Below are 14,223 nucleotides of genomic sequence, written 5' to 3'. Positions count from 1 at the left end.
CCGTACTAATTTTCTATATTATTCTCTTGTGTGTACCCTGTGTCCTCAGCGCCCTTGTCAGAATCATCTTCTCTCACCTCCATCAGTTGGGGCACGGTATGACGCCTCCACTGTCCTTCCTCCAAGGTCCCTGAGCACGTCGCCCTGTGGTGGAGCCCTGACTGCTTCCCCACGTTGCCGTTTTCCAGCAGGAAGCAGTTACAGAGCAGACCGATGCCCTTTGTCCTAACAGCAGTCAGGGGATCCATCTGCAGAGGGGGATGAGTGCCAGGGCAAGTTAGGGTTAATGGGGCAGCATCAGGGACAGCACAGGCAGGGGCTTTGGAGAGTTCAAGAGGCTTCTGAAAAAAGGGTAGAGAAATTCAGGAGGGCTAATAAGGGCAGTAAATTTTAAGGTTAATATTTAAGGCTAATTGGGACAGTACATTTTAAGAGCCCTTGGACAGGGAGGATAAAAAGAGAAATTCTAAGATAAGAGCTGGGAAAATGGGCACTTCAGCCTGCAGGCATATAGACACTAGGAGAAAGAGCCAATCACAAAATAGGATGAGCAGGTTTTAAAATAGAGAAAAGGGGTTTTAAATATCTCCTAGACATGGACCCATAACAGTGTCTCTTGCCCCTCCTTGACATTGCTGCCTTGGGGGTCCTTGCTCCTGTTCTTTTTCCTCAAAATAAACTTTATTTTCTTGATTAAAGCTTGCTTATTATCTTGAATAAGGTTGCTCTCTCTGCTAACTTACCTGAAAAGTCTTTGAATTCCTCATTATGTCTTCATGGGAAAAGAAACTGTGGTAGTGCAAGGGCTAAATTAGAGAACACTCTGGTTTCAACAGAACCCCATTGGTGTTAGGGTAAATGTAGGCCCTGTTGAAGAGAATTCCTCCTCAGTAAAGAGGACTCCTGGGGATGCTAAACAAAATAGAGGGGGGCAGGAGCCTTCTGTGGCCCTTTGATCTTCCCTGACAGCTTGCTGAGTCTGCTGAATTCCCTCCAGGTGCCGGAGACCCATGGCCTTGACAGCCAAATAAAGATGCCAGGTTCCTTGGTGGTGTCCAGGCCTGGGGCTGCAGTGCTAGTTCTGGCCACAGGGGAGCAGCAGGACTCCTGTGCCAGGGGTGTCCTCTGAGCTTTGCTGGGCCATGTGGTCACTGAGAGCCCATTGTGATGACCCCTGATTCAGATACACCTTGACCTCCTGTGACCAGGGTCAGCCTGTGCAGTGTAGCTGACTAGAGAGAAGAGGCTCTAAGGTTTCTCATTTAGGGCCAACACTGTCCCTGTGCCAGGTGACCTACAAGGCCCAGCAGTGTCTGAACATCACCCTCACCAGGCCCTGCCATAATGGAGCTGTCGATGTGAAAGGGGCATGTCAGAACATGAAAGTGAAGATGTGAATGATATGAGCTTGTGCCCTTCTGGAATCACAGTGTGTACGGAGAGGGAGGTCTGGGGTTCTCATGGGAGGGGTGTCTGGTGGCCTCACTTGTGACAGTTGGGAGCCAGCCTTTCTCAGGGTGGGGTCAGTGTATCAGGGAGAAACACCACTACTGCAGACTCTCATGGGCAGAAGTGAGTTCCTTCAGAGGCAGTTAGAGTCAGTCAGTGTCACTACAGGGGACATGGGGGGAGACAGGGCACAGGAGGGAGGAAGGATGAGTGCAGGAGGATGAGGATAATAGGAAGGGAGGAGGGCAATACTTGCACCTTAACCTTAGTGACAATCTCATACATGTGTGAGCCAACTGTCTGGATATGGTGGGATTTGTTCTGCAGCCTCAGGTATCTCAGAGGCCAAGGATTTAGACCCAAATTCACCCCCAGGGTTTAGGTTGAGGTTTGGACAAAGTGCCTGAATTCTACTCTGTGTTGCCTGAGCACTGCCTGGAAGCTCTCCTATGTGGCCTCTGCTTAGGGCAGATCACACCTGTGTGTGTCTTCCTCAGTTCAAGAATGTGGGAATATGCAAGAGAACGGCATCTGGTGAGGAAAGGAAGGAGCTTGGAAGGAAGGTGCTGTATTTATATGAAAGGGAGATACGTTTTGATGTTGAAATATAGCCACGGAATCCACCCTATTTAGTTGTGTTCTGTTAGTATCCAGGCACTGACCACTTTGTGGTGAGCGTGGCATGTATATGCTCTGGATGGGTTTCGCGAGTCACTGTGGATTCAGCCCTCATCTGGGTAAAGATGAAGCCTTTTGAGTCTCAGTCTCATTTGAATAGGAAACATTTCTACTCTTTATGCCAGAAAATGACAATATCTGAATTCACATTAATTTCAACTTCCTTGGGGAACAGACACTGCAACCAGGTATGTGGGAAGTGAAAGTGACAACATGCCCAGGCCGGAGCCCACTCCTGTCTCGGCAGTGCTCCCCTACCTGTTCCCGCATCTGTGTCCGCCAGACCACAAGTGCTGAGATAATATCACACACAACAGATGCTGTTCCCAGGAGGTGATTCTGATGGACCCCACTGTGCAGGCTTAGAAAGAGGGGGTGCCTGAGGGAAACAGGATGTTTTAAGGACACAGAGCCTAAAGAAAGGATACCTGAATTCAGACAAGACCCTCATCTCAGGCCCATCTTCACTTCCCAGATACCTGAGATGAGGCATGTTTTGGGTCAGCATGTACATTAAGGACTTCTTGGGGAAATAAGGCCAATAGCATAGACTGGACTTTGTGGAGGTCAGAATGAAGGAAGCCAATAGTTAATGGATCCTTGAACAAATGACCTTACTTCCTGGTGGTAGGCACCACAGTACATAGAACTCTGCCAACCAGGCATCCACATCCTAGTGATAGTGCTGGACCAGCTCAGTTGCCAGGATACAGTCAGCAGAAGATGTTCTGCTTTTGGCATCTGAACCTTAGAGGCTCTAGATTCAGGCAAACCCAGAGTGTGAGCCTTGATGATGGTTCCCATCTCTGGCTCAGCCGTCTTGGCCACTCTCTCTGGCTGCCCAGGTGTTGAGAATAGACCTGTAATCCCTCCTGAGCATCCCACACTCCTTTTCCCTCATCGTCTGTGTGTGTTTGTGTTGGGAGAAGGTAAAGTTTGAGGGGAATTTTGGAGGGAAGGCACAGGATGACATTGGTGAAAACCTGGTGGGTCAGCCATGTTCCTACCCAGCACATGACTGGCAGCATGAGAATGTGACTGCTAGGAACATCCCATGACCATGTTTTAATCTGGAGTTCTAGATTTCTCAGGTCCTCCTAGCAGGATGTCTTTGCAGCCTCCTCCTATGTCTTAACTGGGTGAAAGGGTGTCTCATGGTGTGTGCCCTGTGGCACTGCAGCCCCTGATACCTCCTCATGTGTCCCCCAGCAAGGTCTACATAGATCTACCCCCACGTGATCATCGATCTACTGGCCAACATTCAATCCCAGTCTCCTAGATAATGTCCACTTTTCCAAGTACCCCAATATTGCCCACAGATGAACTATGATAGAGCAGAAGCACAGGGGCCTCACCGAGGACTTGGGTGGCTAGGCTAGTACTAGAATCCACACTAAAATTCTAGCAACTGTGTGCCTCCTGGGCTTTCCCACATGAACACCCACAGAATCACACCGAACATAAACATGATGACTCCCATAAACATAAATCCAGCATATATGGACAGATTTCCACTCTATGCCCATACAATCCCCAGCAATAAAGACACTAATTTGTCATTATCACATTTTACAAAACATGTCAACTCAAAACTTATCATTGACAAAGTAGAAGTAGCAGGGGATGGAGGAGAAACAGAACCATCCAAAGTGACAGGTGAACATATAACTAGTATTTAAATTTTGTTCTTTCAAATCAGTTTTGCCAAGCTTCTTGCAATTACTCTGGGCTTTAAGGTGACCAATGCAAGAGAGGATCATAAGGCTGGTCAACCACACGTGCTCCTACCTGGCTGGCTCGGCAACTGATAGTGGGGAACATGGGACATTAACTCTGGCCAAAGACAGTGCCCAAATAGTTTAGCAGTCACTGACTGAGTTCTTCACCTGTGTGCACAATTGCAAGACCCCTCAGTTTCAGAAAAATATAATATTGGGATCTGTTTAAAAGCAAGATAAAAAAAAAAAAGGAACCACTAAGGATGTGAGTGGCCCGTTACCTCACCCCAATTAGTATCCAGTGTTCTGATGACCTAAGCAAAGGCAACTAAGATGTGCATTCCCACTATGGAACCTAGAACAAGTATCCAGATAAAAAGGCCACATTCCCAAAGTGGCCTCTTCCCTCCATGAAGAACTGGAACATGTATTCCGAACAAAAGGGCTAAAACAATGTCTCCCTGCCACTGAGGGCGTGGGGCACGTGGTACCAGACACTAGGCCACAATCCAACTCACAGGGACAGCAGAGTACATGGAAGGAGATGCTCACCAGAGATGCAGGGATGGGGCAGCACAGTACAGTCAAGTAACACTGGAAACAGCAGTAGCATTAGTCGAATGGCCATATAAATGACCAAGACTAACAGAGCTCAGTGGGGCGTCCACCTCCAGGTCCTCGTCTTCCCTTCTGGGTTGCAACAGCAACAAAGCAGGAGACAGTTTTAGTTACTCAGCTACATGCAAAGCCTCTCCATTTTTTTCCTCAGAGGTTGCCTGCTAGAATCCTTTCCACATCCTCAGGAGGCACCTGACAGCCTTCTGGAAGATCTGTGTGGTGGGAGCAGAAATGGCTGTCTCTGCAATGGCTTATCCTGGGGGCTGTTCCTTGAGACCCTTATATTCACTATCAAGGTTGCAAACCCACAGACCGTTTTTTTTTTAAACCTGGACATATCCCCCCTGGAGCTATTCATCCTCAACTGTGAACCCTCCTTGGGAAACCACCTATGATAGCCTTGGCTATGGACTCTATTGTCAGCCCTGGTTTCAGTTGCTCCCTGATGCCATAGCAGAAATGACTGGACACTGGACCCAAGCAGCAAAGGACTAAAAACTGAAAGAATGAACTGGATTTCCTCAACTTAAAATGACCAAACAGTAAAAGAAAACAGGAGGTAAAAATGGCTTCTACCAAAAGGGTGAAAATAATGAGACACTATACAAGCAACAATAAGTTGCTGTCCAAGACACAGTAAACACTCTGGATTCTTTTTAATGAGGGTTCAAGAAAGTTTCCGTGAACTTTCCAAGGCCCAATGCCCAGCACCCTGTGTCGCAGCTCCCTCTCATCAAGGAGGGCTGGGTTCACCTGAAGGTGCTGCTGCAGGCCAAGAGCCAGGGGACCCTGCCTAAACAGGACCTGGACACAACACAGATCATGATCCTCCTTGGTACTTAGGTTTGGGATGAGGCTTCTCCCAGGGCAACTGTTCCATTGGCACCTGGGACCCCGGCAGGCCTGCTGGGATAGCCAGACAACACACTGGATACCTCGGGAAAACTTGAATATGCTGGGATACCACCACCCCAGCTGGGGAAACCAGCTAGAGGGCAGGACCCCAAAGTGTCAACTGTGATTTTTGTGCTAATTTCACCACAGCTATGGGAGGTAGAACCACACCTGGAACAAGTCATGGCAACTGAGGTCCCTGACCTAACTCCACCCTGGCTGCAGGAGGGAGAACCGAGCTGAGAACCATTCCCGACTGCTGTGGGAAGTGGGACCGCATGCGGACCCTGTAATGGCAACTGAGATTCCTGAGCTAACTCCATCCCAGCAGGGGATGCCGAACTGGGTAGTTTCCAGTCATGCCAACTGAGATTCCTAAGCTAATTCCACCTGGCTGTGGGAGGTTGAGCCAGGCCAGGCCCTGGAAATGGGAACTGAGCTTCCTGAACTAACTCCACCATGAATAGAACCGGGCCAGGCCCACACCATAGTCACTGAGTTTCCTAGGCTAACTCCACCCTTGGCTGTGGGAGCAAGAACCAAGCTAGGACTCAGTCATTGCAACAGAGGTCCCTGAGCAAATCCCACCCTGGCTGTGAGAGGTAGAACATGGTTAGGAACCCTCAAAAATAATTGAGGATCCTTTGCTAACAACACTCTAACAAGAGGAGGTAGACCATGACAGTTCCTAGTAACAGCAACTGAGGTTCTTGAGCTTATTTGACCCTGGCTGCTGGAGGTAGAACCAGGTCAGGAAACCACAACAAGAAAAAATTATGTTTATGAGTTCATTTCACCATTGCTGTGTAAGGAAGAACTGGGCCAGGACCCAGTAATTGGAATGGAGGTTTCGGCGCTAATTCCACTCTGTCTGTTGGAGCGAGAACCAGAACAGGAACAGGCAAAAAACTACTGAGGTTCCTGAGCTAATAGCTCCCTGGTGGTGGGATGTAGAACAGGGGCAGGAATCCTCAAAACAACTGAGGTTCCTTTGCTTACAGCACCCAACGTTTGGGAAGTAGAACCATGACAGGACCCAGGAAAGGCAACTGAGCTTCCTGAGCTAACTCCATCCTGGCTGCGGGAGACAGAACTGGGCCAGCACCTGGTAATGGCAATGGAGGTCCCTGATCTAACCCCATCTCCCTGGGGGAGGGAGAACTGGACCAGGAGCACACAACAACAACTGAGTTTCCTGGGCTAACAACACCCGGCTGGGGAAGGCAGAAATGGGCCAGGACCAGATAATGGCAAATGAGGTCACTGAGCTCACAACACACAGGCTGGGGAAGGTGAACTGGGCAAGGATCCATTAGGCAACTGAGGTTCCTGATCTACAACAATTCTAATCCCCTGGAGGGGAGAAACCTGGGCTGGGACCTGGTAAAGCAATGAAAGTTCCTGAGCTAAGTCAACCCTGGCTGGGAAGGTCGAGCCCGGCCAGTGTCCTGTTGGTCTAAGCACCTGGGCAGCTGAGCACCCAGCATCTGGGCTGTGGGAGCATCCTCTTCACCCGCCCTTCAGAATACAGGCACCCGAATACCTTCCTTCTGACCTTGTTCCAGAATCCCCATTCCCCTCTATTGATGTGTTTTAATAATCTTTGTTTTTAATTTTTTAATTTTATATTTGTTACAGTTTCATCTATATATTAGTTTTAATATATCCTCGATTAATAAATAATAATAATTATATGCTTTGATTAAATTGCACACTCCTTGGGCTATAAGAGCATTCAAAGCGAGACTTCCTCCCTGTTATCCACTTGCAGATGCTGCAGCTCCCCAACGGAAACCCTGCACCCCAGCTCTCACTGGCCCGGGCCAGGCCCTGCATGCCATCTGCATGCAGGTTCTCTTCTTCCCCCGACAAAGGTGACTTCAGCATCCGCTGATGACTTTTCTGGGAAAGGTAAACCCAGGTGGTTCAAAAGGACACAAAAATTGAGTCTCTGCAGTGAGGATGTGCATACATTTCCAATGGTGACCACAGCCTTAAGGGACACCAGAGCAGGACATAAAGGGTCACACCTCCTCTCCTGGGGCCACAGCCTAAACAAGGAGGAGGTGGCCAATGCAGAGATGGAAACACACAAAGGCGCTGCCTCCCTGGAGGCCCAGCGAGCTGGGCCCTGAGCTGGGCCCTGGCCAGTCCACCCACACTTCCTTCCCAGGTCTACACTCATCTCAGCATTCCCCGGAGGCCTGCGGTGGCCCAGGTGACCCAGAACTGAGCTGCAGCAGGAGCGGGGCTGCAGCAGCAGCAGCAGCAGCAGCAGCAGCAGCAGCAGCAGCAGCAGCGCGGGCCTCTCACCCAGCCGCTCCGCCACAGGCGGGTTCAGGCAGATGCTCATCACAGCCCAGCAGCCGACATTCTATGTGCACTTCCTGGACGGCGGAACCACCAATCAGGTGTAAGCAATGATCTGATTGGTGCTAAATTGTCCAATCAGCCACAGGACCGTTAAAAAAAACTGTCCAATCAGACTTGTGGGTGGGGCACCCTGCGACGGGATGGGGGCCGGGCCAGAGGGAGCTGAGGGACCCTGTTCCAGCTTTTGAAGGCATTTCTGGCCTCCCAAGAAATGAAAGACCAGCAGCCGACTTTGAAGCAAGAAAGAAGAAATGAAGCATCCAGCAGCCGATCTCCCAGGAGCGAGGGAAGCCAAAGTCCTCTGGCAGAGGCTGGGCCTCCCGTCCTGTCTCTGCACCCCCGGACAGGAGAACGTTGTCTACTTTGGCATTGTTGAGTTTAAAATTTAAAGAAGCTGAATAAAAACAGAGTGAAGAATAAAAAATAATAGGATGACATAGTGGGTAAGGAGAAATCAACGAGTTCACAAGAAGACACAAGAGAAGACCCCCCCAAATGGCGTGTGAGGGATGGAAAGAAACGACCCCACAATTAAACCTTGTTGACTGGCCTCCATGGGCTCCAAGGAGAGGAGCGGGGCTCCCCTTCAGGGACAGATATCTGGACAGCCCGACCTGGAGCTGCTCAGACTGGGGGTCTGGGACCTGGCTCCCTCCTCCTGCCTCCCAGACCTGGGCGGGGAAATGGGGGTTTCAGTCCCAGAAAAGTTTACAATATGCTCTCAAACTACATTGTAAGTCTCCAGGAATAAAAACACACAGACCTTGGAACATAAAGGAGAGCCCAGAAACCCCTTCCCCAGGAGCATTCTCAGCCACTAAGAGGAGCCAGGAGCAAACACGGGGAACCTGCTTCCATCAGCAGAGCCAGAATGTGGGGGTCCCGCTCAGGCATGAAACTGGACCCCTGGTAACTTCATGCCCAAAAATGAACCCCCATGTTCCCCCAATTCTCCACACCCAGCACTTCCTCCACTGGGTCCTCTGACTGGATCCCCTCAGCCATCAGCCACCCCCAGGAACATGTTCCTCAATTTCCCCTCCCTCCCTCGGGCTCACCTCCTCCACTGGGGTGCAGCCAGGGCCCTACTCCAAAGCACAGACGCCACCTAGCGCTGGCACTGGGTCCTGAATGACCAGGTTCCCACCAGCAGGAACTTCACTCAGAGAACCCAGAAGGCAGCCATGCCAGGTGAGAGAGGCTGCTGGGTGGAGCGCACATGCCTGGTCAGGGGGGCAGGGGTAGGTACTGGGCAGGTACAGGTGAACAAGACTGGACACACCTGGGCTCCCTCCCTGGTCTCCTGTCACAGTGTGACAATTTAAACATTCAAAGTGAAATGGAGGCAAATAGCCCATGTCTTCTCCAAAACTAACGTTAACAAAAACTTCAGGAAGCCTTAAAATGACAAAACATGTCTACTTGAGTTTAGTAATTCACTGCTCCTCCTCCCCCTTCACTCCTTCCTCTCAGCATTTCCTCTTCTCCCCTCTTGGCCAGGAGGCAGCAGCCTCCACCCTCATCTCCTTTACTTTGCCCTGCAGCCCCTCCTCCTCCAGGGTCTCAGTCTTGCCCCACATCTGTGTCATCTCTGTGGGCTTTTGTCATTTGAGCCTCCCTTCTCCCCACACAATGCACCCCTCCTGTCTCTGCTCTTCCTTCCTAGAGGCTCATCCTTCCCTCCTCTTTCTGTGCTCCCTGATCTTCAGTCACTTCTCTGTGTTTCATTTGGGCTGGACCCTCCCTCTCTGTCGTGATCTTGCCATTCAGCTCCTTGGCCTGCTCCTCCTCCCTCTCTCCTCTGCACTGTGCCCTCCCAGCCTGTCCCTTCCCCAGGGCTCTGCCCTCATTATTCCCCACTGTGGCCTTCGCCGTCATCACCACCAGGTGGCGCACTCCGCCATTTCCCTGTGCTTGTGACCCAAGACCCTTTAAGTTCCCTGGACCCTCCACCCTTCCTCTGTCCTTCATTCATGATCTACCCTCTTATTGCTACATTTCATGAAATGGATAGTCAGTCATTGTTTAACCATCCCCAGGATTTTCATTTAGAGTATTTCCAAACATCTGTTAAAATAAAGAAGGGGTACAAAAAAGAAAAATGATGTAAAAATTATATAAAATAAAATAAATTAAAATAAATTAAAAAAAGAAGAAAAAATAAAGAAGTGGCTGGTCAGCAGGTTTTTTTTAAAGATTTACTTCTTTATGCATACAAGATCTGGGGTGTAAGCCAAAGGTGAGGGGGTGTGTTGAGAGGATTCACCATAGAGAGTGGGGAACAGAACAGGCAGATTGACTGAAATACACTGCTTCGGGGAGCAGCTGGTGATCAGTAGAGGTCTGCTAGGCCATGTGTGTACCTCCCTGGCCAAGGATCACACTCCTGTTGTAGGGGCTATGAATAGCTTCATAGGTTGTGTCTTAACCCCTTTGGCCACCTCTGCACACACATCCATAGTGCACTGTGCAAGCTAGGGTTTTCTGAATGGTATGTTATTATGCTAAATTTTTACATTTTAGTGGTTTGAAATGACTATGTTAATCTTTATGAATCTTTGCAGCAAATTATTAAGATACTTAGCAATATGTCAGAAAACACAAAGAATGCTCAGGGATAACATGGTATTGCATTTGATTCATTTGTTTATTTTGGCATTGTATTTTATAAGTGTAAATTACTGAGAAAATTTGAAATGAAATGTCTTGGGTAAGTAAGGAGTGCCACAGTGTGGTCACAGCAGCTAATTTCATATAAACTTTGGCCAAAGATTCACTGAAGCTAAGATAGGATTATTTTGTTGCTATTAAAGCTACTTCTATATTTAACAAAGTACATTATTTTTGTATTATTTTACATTTCTCCTCCTTATATAATTTTCTTAATCTGTCAATTGCTGAATTTAATTTTTTCCCTAAAACAAGATTAATGTCATTATTAATAATAGTCCCACTACTGGAAAATGGTTAAACAGTTATTAAAATTTCATTTTATCTGATTTCAGATCCCAAACTTTTAATAATCTCTAATCTAAACTAATGATTTTAAACTAAAGAGGCTTTTCACATTTACAAAAAGCAGAAGAGACTCAGGAAGGTGAAAACTCTGTAGTTGGGTCTTTTCCAGCACCTGAATTTCTACAGCAGCAGCCAGACCCAGGAAAGTTGAAGAGGGCCCAGAAGACCATGTGATTTGATCACTTGCGATTTGATCAGCTGTGGACCTTGCGGGGCTCTATCTCCTGTGCTCAGAAGTTCACAACAAGGTGGAGACAGGTAAATAAAGAAACCCCTGGACAAGGAGTGGTGCTGAGTCCTGTGCAGGAAGAGCAGAACTGCAGGGGAAGCCAGGAGCACTGCCCCAGGCCTTAGGGTGAAGGGCAGGGTGGAGGCTTGGCAGAGCAACTGACTCCTGGATTTTTGAGAAATTCCAGGCTGAGAACAAGACATATAAAGGCGTGATCAAGAACGTGCTAGAGGGCCTCCCTGGTGGTACAAGGGGTTAAGTCTCAGCATTATAAAGCTGTCCACAGCCACTGCAGCACGAGTTTGGTCCCTGGCCAGGGAGCTGACCCACATGGTGCAGCAGACCTCTCCTGTCTTGCCTGCTACTCCCCTCAGCAGTGGATTTCAGTGGATCTACCTGTTCTGCTCCCCACTCTGTTTCTGGTGAATCCTCTCATCCCTCACACCTCTGGCTTGTACCCCAGTTCTTGTATGCATAAACACATAAATCTTTAAAAAAAAAAAAAAAAGAACTTGCTAGTAGATGGCAGTTGATTCTCTAGTGCGTTGGACAGCTCATTCACGTCCAGGTTTTCATGATCTCTTTCTCATAACTGCATGAAATTACTGTATATCTTTAAGTTGCTTTGCAGTATAAAACAAGGGGAATATGAGTTAAACACATTATGGAAAGCAATCTGGATTTACTTTTAAAAATGAAAAATTGAAATACCCTACAGCCCTGTAATCCCATTCTTGGGCAGATATCCACAGAACAAGAAACCCCTTATGTTCCAGGGTCCACAACAGCATTATTTATAATAGCATGGACACAGAAGCAGCCTAAATGTCGATAAACACATGATAGGGTCAGGAAGGCTGTATATCCACACCAAGGAGTGTTAAAGAGTCGGAAGAAAGGTGAAATGCAGCCATTTCTAACAAAATGGAGACAATTATGTGCAGCAAGGTAAGTGTGCATGATAAAAACAAATACTGGACAATTACAAAGTAGACAATTCAATTATACGAAGCAGTTCCAAAGGAGTGGACATTAGGTGCCTCCCTGGTGGCACAAGGGGTTAAGATGCAAGCTATGAAGCTATTCGTAGCCACTGCAGCATGAGTTCTATCTCCACCCAGGGAACTACCCACATGGCACAGCAGACCTCTCCTGACTCTTTCTGCTGCTCCACTCAGCAGTGTATTTCAGTCAGTCTGCCTGTTCTGTTCCCCACTGTGTCTCTAGTGAATACTCTCACCGCACCCCCCCCCAACTCTGGCATGTACCCCGGTTCTTGTATGCATTTATAAATAAATGTTTAAAAAAAGTAAGTGAACATTGAACAACCAGACATTGAACAGTCAGTCCTTGGTGTGGCTCTGAGGTTAAAGGGGAGAGGGCAAGGGATAGGGGACAAAAGGGGAGGGCAACAGAATTCTCCAGACACCTCATGGTGATTTTTTTTCCTGGTTTATAAAATGTAAGAATAAAATCAAAATAGAAGTTTAGTTTGTATTTATTTATTTTTGGAACAGATGCTATGTCCACAGGATTAAAAAAGTGAATGATCACAAAAAGGTGTAGGTGGGAGAACCTCCTCATCCTGTCTTAGGAAAAGGAACGAATGGTTGAGGCACGTATTTAAAAATTAGTTACATTATTGTAATCCAGTTACATAATATTGATATTTCATCCATGATCCCAAGTGCAGGCATGTCCTGAAGCTAATTCACTGGAGCTACAGAACCTCCTCTGCATTAAATGACTGAAGCACAGGTGGACAATTTCTGGAAGAATGCTGCCATCCAGTGGCAAAATTGAGAAGTGCACTTATATATGATTTCAAGTTTATATCCTGAAAAAATGCTTGTTTTATACATTGAGTATTTTCCTATTCACTAGGAAACAATTTTGTTTTTAATTTCAGTTTAGGGGGCTCAAACAGTGAAAACTTACAGCTTTCCACTTGATTCTCAATGAGGTAACTTCTGTAAAGAAAAATAAGATCCACAAAGATATTTTACTTGTTAAAGGTTTTATATAAATTTTCTCGTTTGAATCTTCTTCTGAGAAAAAGAAAATAGCTTTCCCTATTTGTAGGTAAAGAAACAAAAGTATAACAGTAAGTAATTCACTGATTATTGTTATGCAAAGAAGTGACCCAAGTCAAGAGGACTTCAGGTCTGGTCTCTTTTTTTTTATGTTTTAGAGACTTGTCATATGGTTCTCTCTCCTTATCAAAGTTAAGGGAATGCATGTAAGAGCTCTGAAGTAAGTTTGAAATTTGGAAGGTGTAGGTTTTCTTTTCTTCTTATGTGTTCACTTTGTTTTATTATTTATTTCTGCACAGGTGCCAACTGCTATAGCAAGTGTCAGACACTTTGGGAAGTACCCGGGCACAGATCAGAGGAGGGATGTGGAGCTGGGCCTTGGTGGAGAATCATTGGTCCTCAGAACCAACCTAGTCACATCCTAGAAGTGAGCAGGTTAACAAAAGTCAACAAGTCCACAAAGGGACGGGCCCTTCTACAGAGAAGACTCCAGCAGGCAATCTCTGTCCCTTCAGGGGCAGCTGCCTCCTGCCCGCCTGGGCCCATCCAGGTGCTTCTCACTGCCAACCTGCTGCTTTACAGGCAGCAAAGACAGCTCCTCCCGAGGCTGCTGCTGGGGCCACACAGGCCCCTCTCAGCAAACCGGTCTCTTTGGGGGCAGCTCTTTCTGCCTGCTGCGTCTGTGCGGTGTCCTTGTTCTCACTCCCTTTTTAATAAACCTGCCCTTCTGGATCCAACTAACACCACTGTCTTGAAAAACTCAATGGTGCTGCTGTAAGGGGAGCTCTGGGGAAACTTTTTCCAGAGTTAACCCAAGGACCCCACTCTCCGAGCCCAACACTCCCAACACTGACTTCAGGTCACTCCACACAGGCTAAGGTAACAATGGGCTCCAGGCTGCAGTGGGAAGAGGGGGTCAGAGTCCAGTGGTCTCTCTAGACTGAGACAGAAAACAGTTTTGAGAAGCCAAGGTGGCTCGACTCTGTGCAGGGAAAGACCCAGGAGGGCGCAGCAGAGAGGGGGTTCCTAGAATTTGAGGGACTCCTGGGGAGCTGGATAGCGTCTGAGAGGATCCTCACATGCACCCAAACCATCTAGCACTGGAGAGAGATCCTGTAGGGTAAGTGAAAAATTATCAGGCTTTTCCACCCTCCTGCCATTAACATTAATAGTGGATCCCTGCGGTCCTACATGCATGCCTGATGGCGGCACC

At 47.8% G+C, this 14,223-nt stretch overlaps 2 long non-coding RNA genes across 3 annotated transcripts; both read left to right on the top strand.

The window, feature by feature from the left end:
• Positions 1-1,211: 1,211 nt before the first annotated feature.
• LOC119250962 (uncharacterized) lies at positions 1,212-7,231 on the top strand. Its single transcript, XR_005126471.2, has 3 exons — positions 1,212-1,433; positions 6,359-6,465; positions 7,129-7,231. It is a non-coding gene; the product is annotated as an uncharacterized LOC119250962 (long non-coding RNA).
• A 455-nt stretch (positions 7,232-7,686) lies between these two features.
• LOC119250961 (uncharacterized) lies at positions 7,687-13,742 on the top strand. Of its 2 annotated transcripts, XR_008552720.1 has the most exons (4): positions 7,687-8,921; positions 10,858-11,006; positions 11,754-11,925; positions 13,310-13,742. It is a non-coding gene; the product is annotated as an uncharacterized LOC119250961 (long non-coding RNA). The 2 variants fall into 2 exon arrangements; XR_005126469.2 differs by lacking the exon at positions 11,754-11,925 and having other exon boundaries at positions 7,689-8,921.
• The last annotated feature ends 481 nt before the right edge of the window (positions 13,743-14,223 follow it).

This window comes from Talpa occidentalis, unplaced genomic scaffold (assembly GCF_014898055.3).
Source record: "Talpa occidentalis isolate TD23 unplaced genomic scaffold, MPIMG_talOcc4v2.1 talOcc4.19, whole genome shotgun sequence".
Taxonomy (NCBI): Eukaryota; Metazoa; Chordata; class Mammalia; order Eulipotyphla; family Talpidae; genus Talpa; species Talpa occidentalis.
This window is presented reverse-complemented; position numbering and strand designations above follow the sequence as displayed.